A 14,692-nucleotide genomic window follows, 5' to 3' on the forward strand; every position below is an offset into this window, starting at 1 on the left:
GAGAAAAGAGTCAGTATATAAAAGGAAAATGGACATATTAAATAAAGAGATAGAAAATTTAGTTTGATTTTTAAGAATTTGGAGATATGATACCAGTAAAACTGAAAGTGGACTAAATTTTAAAAAAACACTAAAATCCCTTGAAATGTATTGTGAGATAAGCCAACAGTCAAGAACTAAGATGGCAGTAAGAGGGATGAAATACTGACCAACAATATATCTGTGATCCCTCCTGAATGATAAGAAAGTATTTGTGCTTATATAACACAGTCATGGCCACATATGATATATAAATTATTTCTATTATAATGCTATCAAATTCACCAAGAACGCATGTATATTTTACTATTTTGAAGCTTTTTAATTTATTTTACAAATTAAGAGAAATTCCACTCTCCCATCACAGACATGCACAAACAACACATACTAGCCCACATTTTTACATACGTATTTATACAGAGTTAACTCAAACTGAAACATTTAAAATGCGAACTTTGGTGGTTGAATCTCACAACCTTCATCAAGCATTCAAGTAAGGTTAAATGGACACTAATTTGTTCTACTTCGTTTATCTAAGCTTACCGAGAGGCGAAAAAGGCTAGGAGGCGTTGATATACAGAAAACTCTCCATATACTTTTTGTTGTGTTTGATTTCAGTCTCATTTCATTCCCTATCCTTCACTGATTATTACAATTACCTAAATCATAGACTAATACAAAATCAAAGAACATTTTTAGGAGCATGTTGAGCAAAGAGTATATATGCCATAAAGGCTACACATTTTATATTATTATTTTAATAGTTTATTTTTATTGCATTTTCCTATTACCACTTATTCTCCGTATACCCTCTTCCACCTCCACCCCACCCCATAGAACACCATACTCTTGTCCATGTCCATGAATCCTTTTTCTTTTCTGCTCGATCCCTCCACCTTCACCCCAGAGCTGTCAGCCTGCTCTGTATCTATGAGTCAGTATTTATTTTGCTCAGTTTGTTCATTAGATTCTACATATGAGTGAAATTATATGGTATTTGTCTTTTTATGAACAACATATATTCTAAACCATTCTAAAATATAATTGTTTTAGAACCAGAGCTTGTTCAGGTCACACTGATATGGTTAATTTTCCAGCATCACATCCAATATGGATTCTGTAAAAGAATACAACTCAATCTTAACATATAATTCATACATTACATACTGTGCACCAATGATATCACTCATTCAGAGCCAATTGTAGAAAAACAGGCTCCAATATAGGCTAGCTTGTACTGTGTTTCTTTAATAAAGCTTTAAGAAGTTGTTTTTTGTAATCTCAAATTATTGTGAATATAACAGTAGGCTCAGTAGTAGTCTGTTTATAATAAAAATGAAGGCCTCAAGGGCATTATATACCCAATAGCACTCAAAAGGGCTATTGAAAAAATAATGACTTTATTGCAATAACACAAATACCTTCTTATATTATTTGAAATATGCACAGTGCATTTTAACATGTATTATTTTCTCTCACAGCAGAGAAAACTTTAAAAGCTTTGTTATGCTTTTATTGATAAATTATGCATTATTAGGTGTGTATTAGAGAAACATGTTTTCATAAAAAGAAATAAATATTCTATTCAGCAGAAATGTTCTTCTCATTCTCTATGTATTTGGCTTCCTGTGGTAGGCTTTTTAGTGAATTTGTTGGAATCTTTCCAAAGACAGAATGAAATTTGAGACTGCTGTATTTTTATCTCTTTGAACCTAAGCATTACGGAAGTACTCATAAATCTGGAAATTCACCAGCTCTCATGTGGGTCCTTGTAGTGTTGGTAGTTAATTATTCCCTAGTAATCAACTTTGCAGTATGATGGCAACTGTTTATTTTAGTAACTTTACCAAATGTTGAGTGAAATATTAATCTAAACTATGATTCAATTTTAAAATTTTAATCCAATTTTAGCAGAAATAAGTATACATGAGTTATTAAAAAGTCATCTAAATATAGATCTTAGAAAAAGGAAGTTTAACCAATAAAATATCCACAAGTACATTTGAAGTTATCTCTCTCTGTGAAATAGAATATCCAGAAGTTTTTCTAACCAATACTGCAATGTTATCCTGCCAATTAATAAACCAGAGATACAGCACTGATTAGAATACACACAAAAAGAAATATCTGGAAAAAAATTAAAATAATTAGACTATTTTAAAAGAATATTTAATAAACTCTGTACTAGTTTTCTTTTTCCTTCCTCTCACCATCAGTTTACACAAAATATCCTACAATCTAGTCAGACATGTGAGGAGAAAAATCATAATATGATCTCAAGAGATTTATTGCCTTGATTCTCTTTCCATTAAGAAAGTCAACACTGGTATTTTTCATTATAGTAGAATATAAAAATTACCTATCAACAGAAAATTGAAGTGGTCACAGAAATATTGGCCACTGTTTCCCTTTCTATAAACAGAATATTGTTGAATCAAACAAAAGAAAAAGTTACAACAAATCATCTTTAATAACATGACATTTGCATCATGGAAGTGCCAGGAAAATGAAGAGTGAGAACAAGAAATTGAAAACTTATTTGAAAAAATAATAATGGAAAACGCCTCTACCTGGTGAAGGAAAAGGGCATACAGGTCAGGAAACACAAAAAGTCCCTAACAAGACAAATCCAAGGAGGACCACACCAAGACACATTATGATTAAAATGCCAAAAGGTTAAGGATAAAGAGAGAATCTTAAAAGCAGCAAAAGAAAAGCAGTTAGTTACTTAAAAAGGAACTCCTATAAGATTTTCAGCTGATTTCTCAATAAACACTTTGCTAGCCAAAAGGGATTAGGAAGAAATACTCAAAGTGATGAAAAGCAAGGACACACAACCAAGATTGCTCTATCTAGCAAAGCTATCATTTAGAATGGAAGGACAGATAGATAAAAAGCTGCCCAGGTAAGAGAAAGCTTAAGGAGTTCATTATCATCAAATCAATATTCCAAGAAATGTTAAAGGGTCTTCTTTATGAAGAAGAAATAAGAAGATAAAATATAAAAGATAAAATGTCAATAAATATATATCTGTTAACAATTACTTTAAATGGATTAAATGCTCTAATCCAAATACATAAGGAGGATAAATGGAGTACAATGCAAGGTATTTACATATGCTGTCCTCAAGAGACTCACTTCAGATGGAAAGACACACAGAGACTGAAAGTGAAAGGATGGGAAAAAATACTTTGTAAAATGGAAACAAGCAAATAAACAGAAGCTGAGTTAGCAATACTTATACCAAGCAAAATAGACTTTCAAACAAACACTTTATAGCAGGAGACAAAAAAGGACCCAGCTATTCCACTTCTGGGTATTTGTATGAAGAAACCAAAATCACCAAATCAAAAAGACACGTTACCAAATGTTAACTACAGCCGTATTTACTATTGTCAAGATATGGAAGAAACCTAAGATGATTGGATAAAGAAAAATGGTGCATATATACCATGAAATAAAGTCATAAAGAAATAATAAAATCTTGTCATCTACAACAAAATGGATAGACCTAGAGGATATTGTGCTGAACGAAATAAGTCAGACAGAGAAAGACAAATGTCAGATTATTTGACTTATATGTGGAATCAATCAACCAAAGAAACCAATAAATAAACAAGCAGACAGAAACAGACCTGTAGACACAGTGAGCATTTGGACAGCTGCCAGATGAAAGGAGAGCTAGAATAATGGCTGAAAAATATAAAGAGATTTAAAAGTACAAATTGGTAGTCACAGAATAGTCATGAAGATGGAATGTAAAGTACAGCATAAGGGATTTACTTGTTGATATTGTAATAACTATATATGGTGTCAGATGGGTACTAGATATACCAGGATGATCACTTTGTAAGTGCTGATATGTAATTGTTTAATCATGAGGTTGGACACTGGAAACTAATATAATAATATAGGTTAAATGTGATTCTAAAATAAAATTCCTAAAATTTTTTTATATTATATTTAGATTAGCTCTCCTTATAATTATGGAATCATCATTTTTTCTATTCCTTTCAATATGTATCTTCCTATCCATCTATTTACCCATATTTATAATCATCTATTTCATTTGGACAGATATCAACTTATAGTATTAAGAAAGGTGCTTGAAACATTAGTCAATGAAGATTGATGCCATGAATGAGTAAATGACAATAACACAAAACTATTACCCAATACAGTAATTTCTGCATTAAATTCCTTGTAGCTGATGGCATTTGATGATCCCAAAATTTGTCTTCAGTTTTAATACTAATTTGCTACCATGATTTTTATATATTTAGCACAGAGGTTGAAAAAAACAGGGGCATTAAGTGCAAGAGTTCAAAATCAGAACTTATCTGAAAATCCTCACATTTCTCTTGACTATTTTTCTTCCATGTTACCTTTTCTCTTTTATTGAAAATGAATGCAAGATAGGTAGGTAGCAATGCTGCCAACCTAGAGGGAAAAAGGTAAAAAGTCATAAGGCTTACATGCACACACTGGTCTCTGAGGGCTTACGTATACTATGGACATCCATAAGAAGATAAAGCGATCATACTTGTTTAGTGAATTTCTGTAGGCAATCATAATGGAAAAGATAATAGTATTCAGAGTTCAAGTCTCTAGATTTTAATTTGTATTTTAATCATGGTTTAAAATACATATATCTATGTCTTTATATTATACATATTAAAAGCATGCTCAGGAAAAAGTAGTGTATAAAAACCACGCATAAGAAACAATAACTGATGCCATCTTAAATTGTTCTAATAGGACATGTGTAACAAATTTAATGATCCATTAACAGCTAAGAGAATGAAAAAATAGACATTTCTTAGAAAGTTCTTGGGCTCAATTATATCAAAGCAGAAAACCATAAGCAGTCACTAGTGATATGCCTTATATTGCTAACTAGAAGATATTGATATTCCATGTAAAATATCAAGTGATATAAGAATGTGATAAAATGCATCATTCGGATTTTTTTTTAAATAAAGAAAACTTCCAGTACTTAGGAGAAAAACATCTAGTTCAATTTTTGGAGAAAAATTATTACATTCACATTCTTTAATTAGCTCTGTGAGAGATATTTTACTTTTAAGGATACTAAATTTAACATTTTTTTTAAATTTTATTCTTTGGTTTTCAATCACAGTTGTCCCATTTTTTCCCCACTGCTCCCCCCCCAGCCCACCCCTCCTCCCACAATCATATCCCTCCCCATTGTCCATGTCCATGAGTCATTTATACACGTTCCTTGACTAGACCCTTCCCTTATCCCCCTTCTCTCTCTCTCCCCTTCCCTTCCCCCCTATTGACTGTTATTCTGCTTCTTGTCCTATTGAGTTCATTTGCTTATGTTGTTCTTTAGTTTTCTGTATTAGGTGGTACCATATGATATTTTTCTTTCTTTGCCTGGCTTATTTCACTAAGCATAATTTTCTCTAGTGTCATCCCTGTTGTCGCAAATGGCAGGAGTTCCTTCTTTCTCTCTGCTGCGTAGTATTCCATTGTGTAAATGTACCACAGTTTTTTGATCCACTCATCTACAGATGGGCACTTAGGCTGTTGTAAATAGCACTTGGCTATTGTAAATAGTGCTGCTATGAACATAGGGGTGCATAAGTTCTTTTGAATTAGGGTTTTAGGATTTTTTGGGTATAATCTTAGCAGTGGAATCACTGGATCAAAAGGCAGTTACATTTTTAGTTTTTTGAGGTAATTCCACACTGTTTTCCATAGTGGCTGCACCAGTCTGCATTCCCACCAAAAGTGCAGTAAGCTTCCCCTTTCTCCACATCCTCGCCAGCACTTGTTTGTTGATTTGTTGATGATGGCCATTCTGACTGGTGCAAAATGGTATCTCATTGTGGTTTTTACTTGCATCTCCCTGATGGCTAATGATGTTGAGCATTTTTCATGTGTCTATGGACCTTCTGTAAGTTCTCTTCAAAGAGGTGTTTGTTCAGTTCCTTTGCCCATTTTTTAATTGGGTTGTCTGTTTTCTTGATGTTGAGTTGTATAAGCTCTTTATATATTTTGGAGGTCAGTCTCCTGTCTGAGATATCATTGGCAAATATGTTTTCCCATATGATTGGTTTTCTTTTCATCTTGCTGATGTTTTCTTTTGCTGAGCAGAAACTCTTTAGTTTTAACATTTCGAAGTGATTACTTGAGGTTTGTATTTTCTCATCTTACAAGTAAAGAAGTACGTTTAGAAGGCAAAATGTAATGTAAGTTATTTGAAAATGAACAATGGAAAAGCTAGAAATTGAGAAAGCAAACCCAGGATCTGGAGTCTACTTTCATCTTGTCCTTCACTGCAGTTGATATAATACACTTTAAAAACTTAGCAGAATAATTAAATTTTACTTTTAAAAGTGTGTTCCATCTATTGATGAAATAATATTAGATTAGTTTGGGTTTTCTTAAACGATGAATTTAAATCCCTCTAGTACTGAAAGTGCTGTCTTCATCCAAGAATGGAGACTTGCAGCTGTTGCTTACCCTGGACTATTCTCTTTTAGGTCTAACAGTCCAAGCACAGCTTTGCAGTGGAAGGGATTAAAAAGTTAGAATAATATTTTGGAGAAAGCTTGGACTGTCTGCAGAAAGAATAACAATTTTAAACTCTTCAAAGTTTACTAATGGGAACTTCTATTTCCTGGGGTAATTCTGGTCCCATTATATATTCCTGGATTCCTAAAATGAGCACCATCTTACTTACTTTTGATGTTGGAAATAAAGTATTTCTTGCCTCCAGCAATAATGAAATCTTTACAGAGAATGTGACGTCCCACAGATTCAAAGAACCATTACAAAATATAATTCCTTGAACCGTGATCTAGTGCCTGTAGCACTTGAATAAGACAGAACTAACATATAAATTGTGCTAAAGAAGGGGCAGTTAGAAACACAAAGGAAGGCTCCAGCTCTTGTTTTAGTTTTCGGATAATGCTTCTACATTTAGAGAGACGTGGTTCAATAATGGAGACTTTCACAAGGTTGATACTAAACATTTTGGTGTACCCGATACTCCATTAAAAACCAAGCAAAATTATTGGCCATTGGCAAAATCATGATTCCAAAAGACTATGTCAAAACCAGATAACAGATTTTCAGTTAGAAAAGAGACTAATGTCTAGCCAGACTGAAATTACCTCTCGTCTAAAACACTTGAAATGACAGATAGTACAAAATTTTAAAAGCTGCTCAAATTAAGTGGTGCATCATATAACCACTGTGTCATGAAAAGGTTGCAGAAAAATAAAAATATAGATCATTTAGCTTTAGGACTGATGAATGTTTTGAGGTCAACCAAAAACATACCTCACTCATATCTATACTGTTCGCTTCTCATGGGCACAATCTCTTATCTTTAACCCAAGTATAATATCCTAATTCTGTTTGTGTCAGTGTGTACCACAAGGTGAAAACATTTGGGAAGTATCGTATTAAACTATCACTTGTTATGTGACAAAGAATCTATAGAGCACTTAAATAAAAATAAATTAACATATACCAGAAACAAATAAAATATTATGAAGAAAGGTGAAACAAATATTGTCACAAATCAAAATCTAAATGTACAATAATGAAGACTGCATAGTTTCAGCAACACTTAGACAAACAAGTCAATGGAACAAAGTGAAGAAGTCTGAAACAGACACAGAAATAATCTAACTTTATATATCTGATAGTTGTGGCATTGTATATTAGTGAGGATTATACTGAGCAAGCAAAATTTATTCTACACAACTGGTTAGTCCAAAAACATGTAAGAAATTAGACAGCTGTCTTACATTTATTGGAAATCAATTCTATGTGGATTTAACACTTAAATAAGAAGAAAAACTATAAAAATAAAGAAAATAAGGCAACTGGTGAAGAACAGATACCATATGATCTCACTTATAAAAGGAGTGTAATGAACGAAATAAACTAATGAGCAAAATAGATCCAGAGGCGTAGAACCATGGAATTGACTGACAGTTGCAAGAGGGGAAGAAGGAGGTGGGGACTGTTTGAAAGAAGGTGAAGGGATTGGTCAAGGAACACATATTAAATACCATGGATATGGACAACGTGATGGGGATTGACTATGGAAGTGGAGGTGGGCTGGGAAGAAGTTGGCAAAGCAGGAAATAATTGGAGCAAGTGTAACAGTATAACCAATAAACATACAAAAGAAAATAATATAAGGAGATAAATGCATAATTTTGTGTTAGGAAAATATTTGCTGAAGAGTAAACAAATCACAAAGAAAAAGTGATATATTTTTCATACTAAAACTAATAATACAACTTTCTAAGACACCATAAGAGAATGAAAGATAAACTAAAATTAGTTGATTTATAGTGTATACTATATAGTATATAATATAATCTGTAATCTTTAATATATATGTGCAAAAATATTTGAAAAATTATTAAAACATTGAGCAGAAATTTTTTTAAAGAGTAAGGAGTCAATGAGCATATAAACAGAATATGATTATTTACTGCATATATTAATCAAATGTCATTCAACCTAGCAAATTGGTAAAATAACTAAATAAATACAGATTAGGAAATTTAAAGAGTTGAAAAGAATATGGAACAAGATAAACAACTCATTCATTACTAACAGTCGGGCACTCACACTAAAGTTTAAGATACGTACTTCCTATGACCCATCAATTCTACTCCTTTGAACTGCAGAAAAACACTTGCCAATGAAGATTAAAAAAAGGTTCATACAAACTTCCTTCAGAGAAGCAAACAACTAAAAGGTCCAACAAGATTAGAACTTATAAATGTATTTCCATATTTTAGTCCATACAATAAATATGGGTTCATTTCAAAAACAGTGCATTAAATAAAAACAAAATATAAAGGTACATTTATAGAATGTTTATTAAAAAGAAAATATAGTGTTTATGATGTACACATAGGTGGTATAAACTATGAAGGAAGGCAGAGAAATAATTTACACATGGTGCAAGACATCCTTTCCTCTGACTGGATTACTGGTGATCATGAAAAGGAGAAATGATTACAAGGGCAAATAGCATTTTCTGGAGAGATGGATAATGTTCATGGCCATCAGTTTGCAGCCAAAGCAGAGTCTCTCATAAGGGATAGTCATTAGTCAACTTGAGAAAGAGATTTTGAATTCTAATCTTTTTGCTACAGGGGTTAAAATATACAAATAAACATATTGCTTCTTTCATGTGTAGCTTTTTCATAAATCTACTACAGTTTTCTGTTGTATTTTATTTTGAAAACTGTTCTACCAAGACTATTTGTTGAGATCTGTTCATAGAAACCAATCTATTTCCAAGTGTGGCCATTAACTGGAAACTTGGGAAAGGGAGCTATGATGAAATGAACAACTGTATTCTATTAAGAAAGAACATTTTTAAAATCTATGTGGGCATTTTTAACCATTCCTTCTCTATTAATTATAATATCTCTCTATTCACCTGGAATGCAAAGGAGAGGTGCAGCTTCCTAAGCAAATACAATTCTCAGCATCGTATCAGGAAACTCACGGTGAAAGATCGCTCTACAGGAGAGGTTAAATGTAATTCAGCCAAGTACTTCCAAGTGGCAACTGGGTGGCTGGCTCTCCAAATTTTGAGTTGCACAATGTTCACTAGATAAATAAGCCAATTCATAAGCTGTAAGCTATTGGAAGATATTTCATAAATCTGAGATGGTGCCATGAAACCTGTCTTTAAAGCAAGCATTATCAGCTGACTCGCAAGCAGCTCTGTGGGTCTATACACACACAAAAATCACACGCCAGACAAAGTAGACAAAGAAGGTAGTGAGCAATTTCACAACAAAGCTCTTGCCTCCTCAGTCACTACACGCCTTTGCTTTTTGTTTCGGCATCACTGTTTTTGATATATTTGGTTTTCCTGGTTTTGTAATTCTGATTGGATCTGCCAAGTAGTCTTATCATGAACTTTTTTTTTTTCTTTTTTCCCAACAACAATCTAATTGTTCAGACTTTGACAGTTCTGTCTTATACCTTAGGCCAGGCAATAAGACGCCTTAGGAGGAGAATAATTAGGATGTAGAAAGTCTAGAATTAATTTAGGCTGTGAGATTTGAATTGAGCTAAGAGGGTAGGAAAATATGGAATTCTATGATTTAGACAGTGTTAGATTCATTATAGCTGTTCAGTGATTAAACGCAGTGGGTAAGCTAAAATCTCCGTGCCTGTGAGGCCACTCCAAATGGCAGATCTGCAGGGCTTTCCTCTTTGTGAGAGTTGGAGCTCCTATAAAAAATCGCCTTCGAACAAAGCTCCTGTTCATAAAATAGATAGTAAGTCCCATGTTTTGATGAAAATTACACTGACAAAATATAATTTAAAGGTACCATATTGTGCTAGAAATTTTATATAAACCATTTACTCTATACTAAAATCCTAACAAAAGAGACTGAAAATAGTAAAGAAGCTTACAGGATATAGATTGTTTAATTATCGGTAATGATGATGTTTATATTAAGTTCACTTGACTACCAGCTTTGTGCTGTAACTACTAACAATTGTGCTTTGATGCCATATAATTCATTGTGGAGTCTTTCTTTCTTTTTCTTTTCTTTTTTTAAACTGAATTCAAATATGATACAGAATTTGCTAACATACTACATTATTAGGAGATAGTGGATATATAACAATATGCCTGAGATACCCAGAAAAATGACTTATTTTCCTATATAGCTTGAAATATAGTGAGATAAAGAGTAGCTCTGATCATAACAATATTTTAAAGTTTCATACTTTTTAAAAAGTATATGTCATTGAAGTCAGTCTTTACTGAAGAGTGCAATGCATCAGGTTAAGACACAACATAAGTTTATCTTATATATGCTGGGTCACAGTATTCTACAAATATCCCTTTGCATAGATGTCTAGGAAAATGATTCTCAAACATTATTTTGTTTTGAGTGATGGGGAAAGCTTATAAAACTAAATGTCCTCATGTCCACAGTCTTATTTCTTCGCTTATACACGTAGCCCGAGGTGAGTTCCGGGTATCTTCCTTTTTAATGAGAACCCCAGGTGATTTTGAAGTGGTGAGTGTAAAAAAAAATTTAAGAAATAAAGAAATATTGTTTTATGACAGAAGAAAATGTTGGTAGTTAACTTTCATAAAATCTTGGGGGTAGACTTGTAAAGCAAAGCATAGATTTGGTTTAAATTATATTGTGTTGTTTATATCTATTATGGAAGTTGACATCTTTCCTTCAGATGTGAATTTATTTTAAAGCTTTCAAAACTTTTTAGTGTCTTAGATTTTTGAAACAGAAAGTTGCTGACATTATATATACACATAATTGAAAGAAAATAGATCAATGCTGTTAAATTTTTAGTAACTGGTATCTTTCAAAAAAAATTCAAAGTTTTAAATTGTCCCTTGGTGTTACTAAATTCGGCTTATACTACTTAGTATACATTTTTCTTTCTGGACACTTTCATGATTAAAACTGATAATTCACTTTTTAATCCTTTCAAATTTATGGTTAGAGATTATTATCAGCATAATTGATACATTACTCATCATCATAAAAACCCTAAGTAGGCAAATCTGAGACAAACTGCTAAATACCCGAAGATAAGAACATCTTAAAATCTTTCATCAGAGAAAAGAGAAATAACAATATATACAGGAGAATAAAGAAAAGAATAAGATCTGTCTTTTCAAAATAGAATTGAAATGGCAATATAAAATGAACATGTTTTTAAAGTGCTAAGAGAAAAAATAATCAATCTTGTATTTTATATGCAGTGAAAATACCCTTCAAAATTGAAAGCTAAATGAAAACTATATCAAAAGGATCAAAACTGAGGGCATTCACTTTCAACAAATTTGCACAAGAAAAAATGCTAGAAGATATTCTTCCAGCTGAAAGAAGTTACAAGAGGAAACTTGGATCCATAACAAGGAATAAGAAGCATCACAGAGATAAACACTTGGATGAATATAAAACAATCTGCATGTGACTATGCATATCAGCCAAAAAACTACTGATATTTTAGAGCAAGAATTATAATATACTATCAGATTTACAGCATATTTAGAAATAAAACTAATGACAGAATTACTGCAAAGAGTTTGGGGCAAGAAATGATTATACCATTGAAAGATTTAAAGATATTTTATTAATTACTATTACTTAAGGGTAAACTGTGATAAATTAATAATGTATATTTTAATCTCAGTAGCAACCATAAAAATCACAAATATAGTTAAAGAATCAGTAGAGGACGTAACATAGACTATTAAAATTACTTAGTTTATTGAAAAGTGGGCCAGAAAATAGGAACAAAGAAAAAAAAGAAGAAAATAGAAAAACAAAATATTCAAATGAATTGCAAACATCTATAATTACACTAAGTGTAACCATACTAAGTGCACTGATTTAAAAGAACAACCTCTCAGAATGAAAAAAAGCAAATATTATGTTACTTATAAAAATATTTTAAATATTAAAAATACACAAGTTGAAAATAAAAGGGTGAGACAAATATGCAATGCAAACTTTAGACAAAAATCTTAGGGTGGTTCCATTTATATCTGTAAAAATATACTTTAATAAAGATTAGTAACAGAAATAAAGAAATATTTCATAGAGATAAAGAGGAAACAACTATAAGAAAGACAACAATAATAAATCTGTATGCACTTGGTAATATTTTTAAAATACATGAAACAAAATAAAAAAGGTGAATGAAGAAATACACAAATGTACAATCTATCTTAGGTATTTTAACTGCCCTTTCAGTAATTTCAAAGACCTTCTCAAGAAAAATCAGTAGGCGTGTAGAAGTGATGCCTGACAGCATTTTGAACCAACTGGTATTTTTAGAATATTTCATCTAACAATAACATTTGAAGTTTTTACCCAAACAAAATAAAACCTTGATTCTCCAGAAAGACTTATGAGACAACAGTAAATTTTTCACAATAATGAACACTGGGTAAATGCCAAATGTCTCCCCCCAAAAACGTGATGCATTCATATGACACAGTACTACTAAATAATAAAAGAAGCATAGATATACTTGCAACAAGATCACAATTTTCTCTCTCTCCTTTGATAAACAGATATAGATAGATAGATTGATTGATTGATAGATGATAGTTATTTCTTACTCTGAAAGAACTAACATTGTATAATGGTGTAGAAGTGGTTCACAAGATGAAGAGACACTCTCTCTATGTAAGGCCCATACTGTGGTTTCTTATCTTTATATACAATGAGACTTTGCAGGTTTTAATATGGGGTGATGAATTATACAGAGGGTATTCACATTACAACCTGTGTAAGATGTAGGTGTATGCACCAAGTTTCTCTTCACCTGTACCGGCTTTCTGCATCTCAAGATGCACTTTATTAACACCAAATAGTCTCCATTTCTTTTCTCATGAACAAGGAAATTGGGCCATAACATAGTTTTTTTTTTGTTTTGTTTTGTTTTTTTTTTTTTGCCACAAAGCAGTTTATAGCCCCTGATGATAAGAAATTACAATACAAGGTGGGGCGAAAAGAGGTTTACAGTTTTTCTTATGGGAAATAATTCATTAATTAATGAATAATAGTACATGGGTGAAGCCCCTGGCTGGTTTAGCTCAGTGGATTGAGCGTCGGCCTGCGAGCTAAGTGTCGCTGGTTCGATCTTCCAGTCAGGGTACATCAGAGAAGGAAAACTCTGACTCCAAAAAACCTCCGCTGCCTGGCGGCATACCTCTTCAGGGGAAAGGCTAAGGGAGTAAACCCCGACAGAAAATCCGGAGCCGGAGTCCCTAAGGCGGTTTGATGTTGTGATCAACACCGGCAACTCCTGCGGCGCACCTGAAGCCAAGCTGTATTGACTCCGTCTTTCCCTTGGACCCTTCAGCTGCGAAGAGAGGGGGGGTCTGCTGCATGGGCAACAGCAGACCCTCCATATTACCCTGCCCAGGCTCTGTAGCTTCAGCGTCATCGCAAGATGTCGATTCAACACGGGAGGAGACAGATACGATGTCACTCCCGAGTCGGACTGCACAGCCATTCTCGGCGGTGCAGATGGACTCTTAAGAAGCTACACCATCGTCTCTCGAGACGGACGGCTGCCGACGACGACGACATGGGTGAACTCTGTGTTTGGCATACTTTCAACTGGACACCTACTTTTCCCCCACCCTGTAGAGTTAAAATTAGTATTTTTGACTTACTTTTATTTACAATGAAAGATTCATGATAAGTCGGTACCTGGAAATACCTTGGTGAATTATAGTTAAATATCAATGCTGCTCAGAAGAAAAATCGTGTTTATTTAAGACCTACCTAATATATTTTGGATATTGCAGTCAGTTAACATATAATGTCATATGTAATATTAAATGCTTATATTTATCTTTATCAGGACTATAATTGTGACTCTGACTTAATTTTCCAACCGTATTTAAAATATATTGGCACAGGGACTTATTTTAATTTTATAGATACATTTATTCTAATGTTGCTATCAGCATTTAATTGACAGATTACTTTATTAAAAGTCATACTTTCATAGAAATATTTTATTAAGAAGCACTCCTTCAACACAGAAGCTATGCACTGAATACATAATTTATACTTTTAAACTTTTATTTTTATACACTGCTCTTTGCTTTATTGGAAATAGA

The sequence above is a fragment of the Furipterus horrens genome, unplaced genomic scaffold (genome assembly GCF_987537825.1).
Source record: "Furipterus horrens unplaced genomic scaffold, mFurHor1.1.pri manual_scaffold_12, whole genome shotgun sequence".
NCBI lineage: Eukaryota > Metazoa > Chordata > Mammalia > Chiroptera > Furipteridae > Furipterus > Furipterus horrens.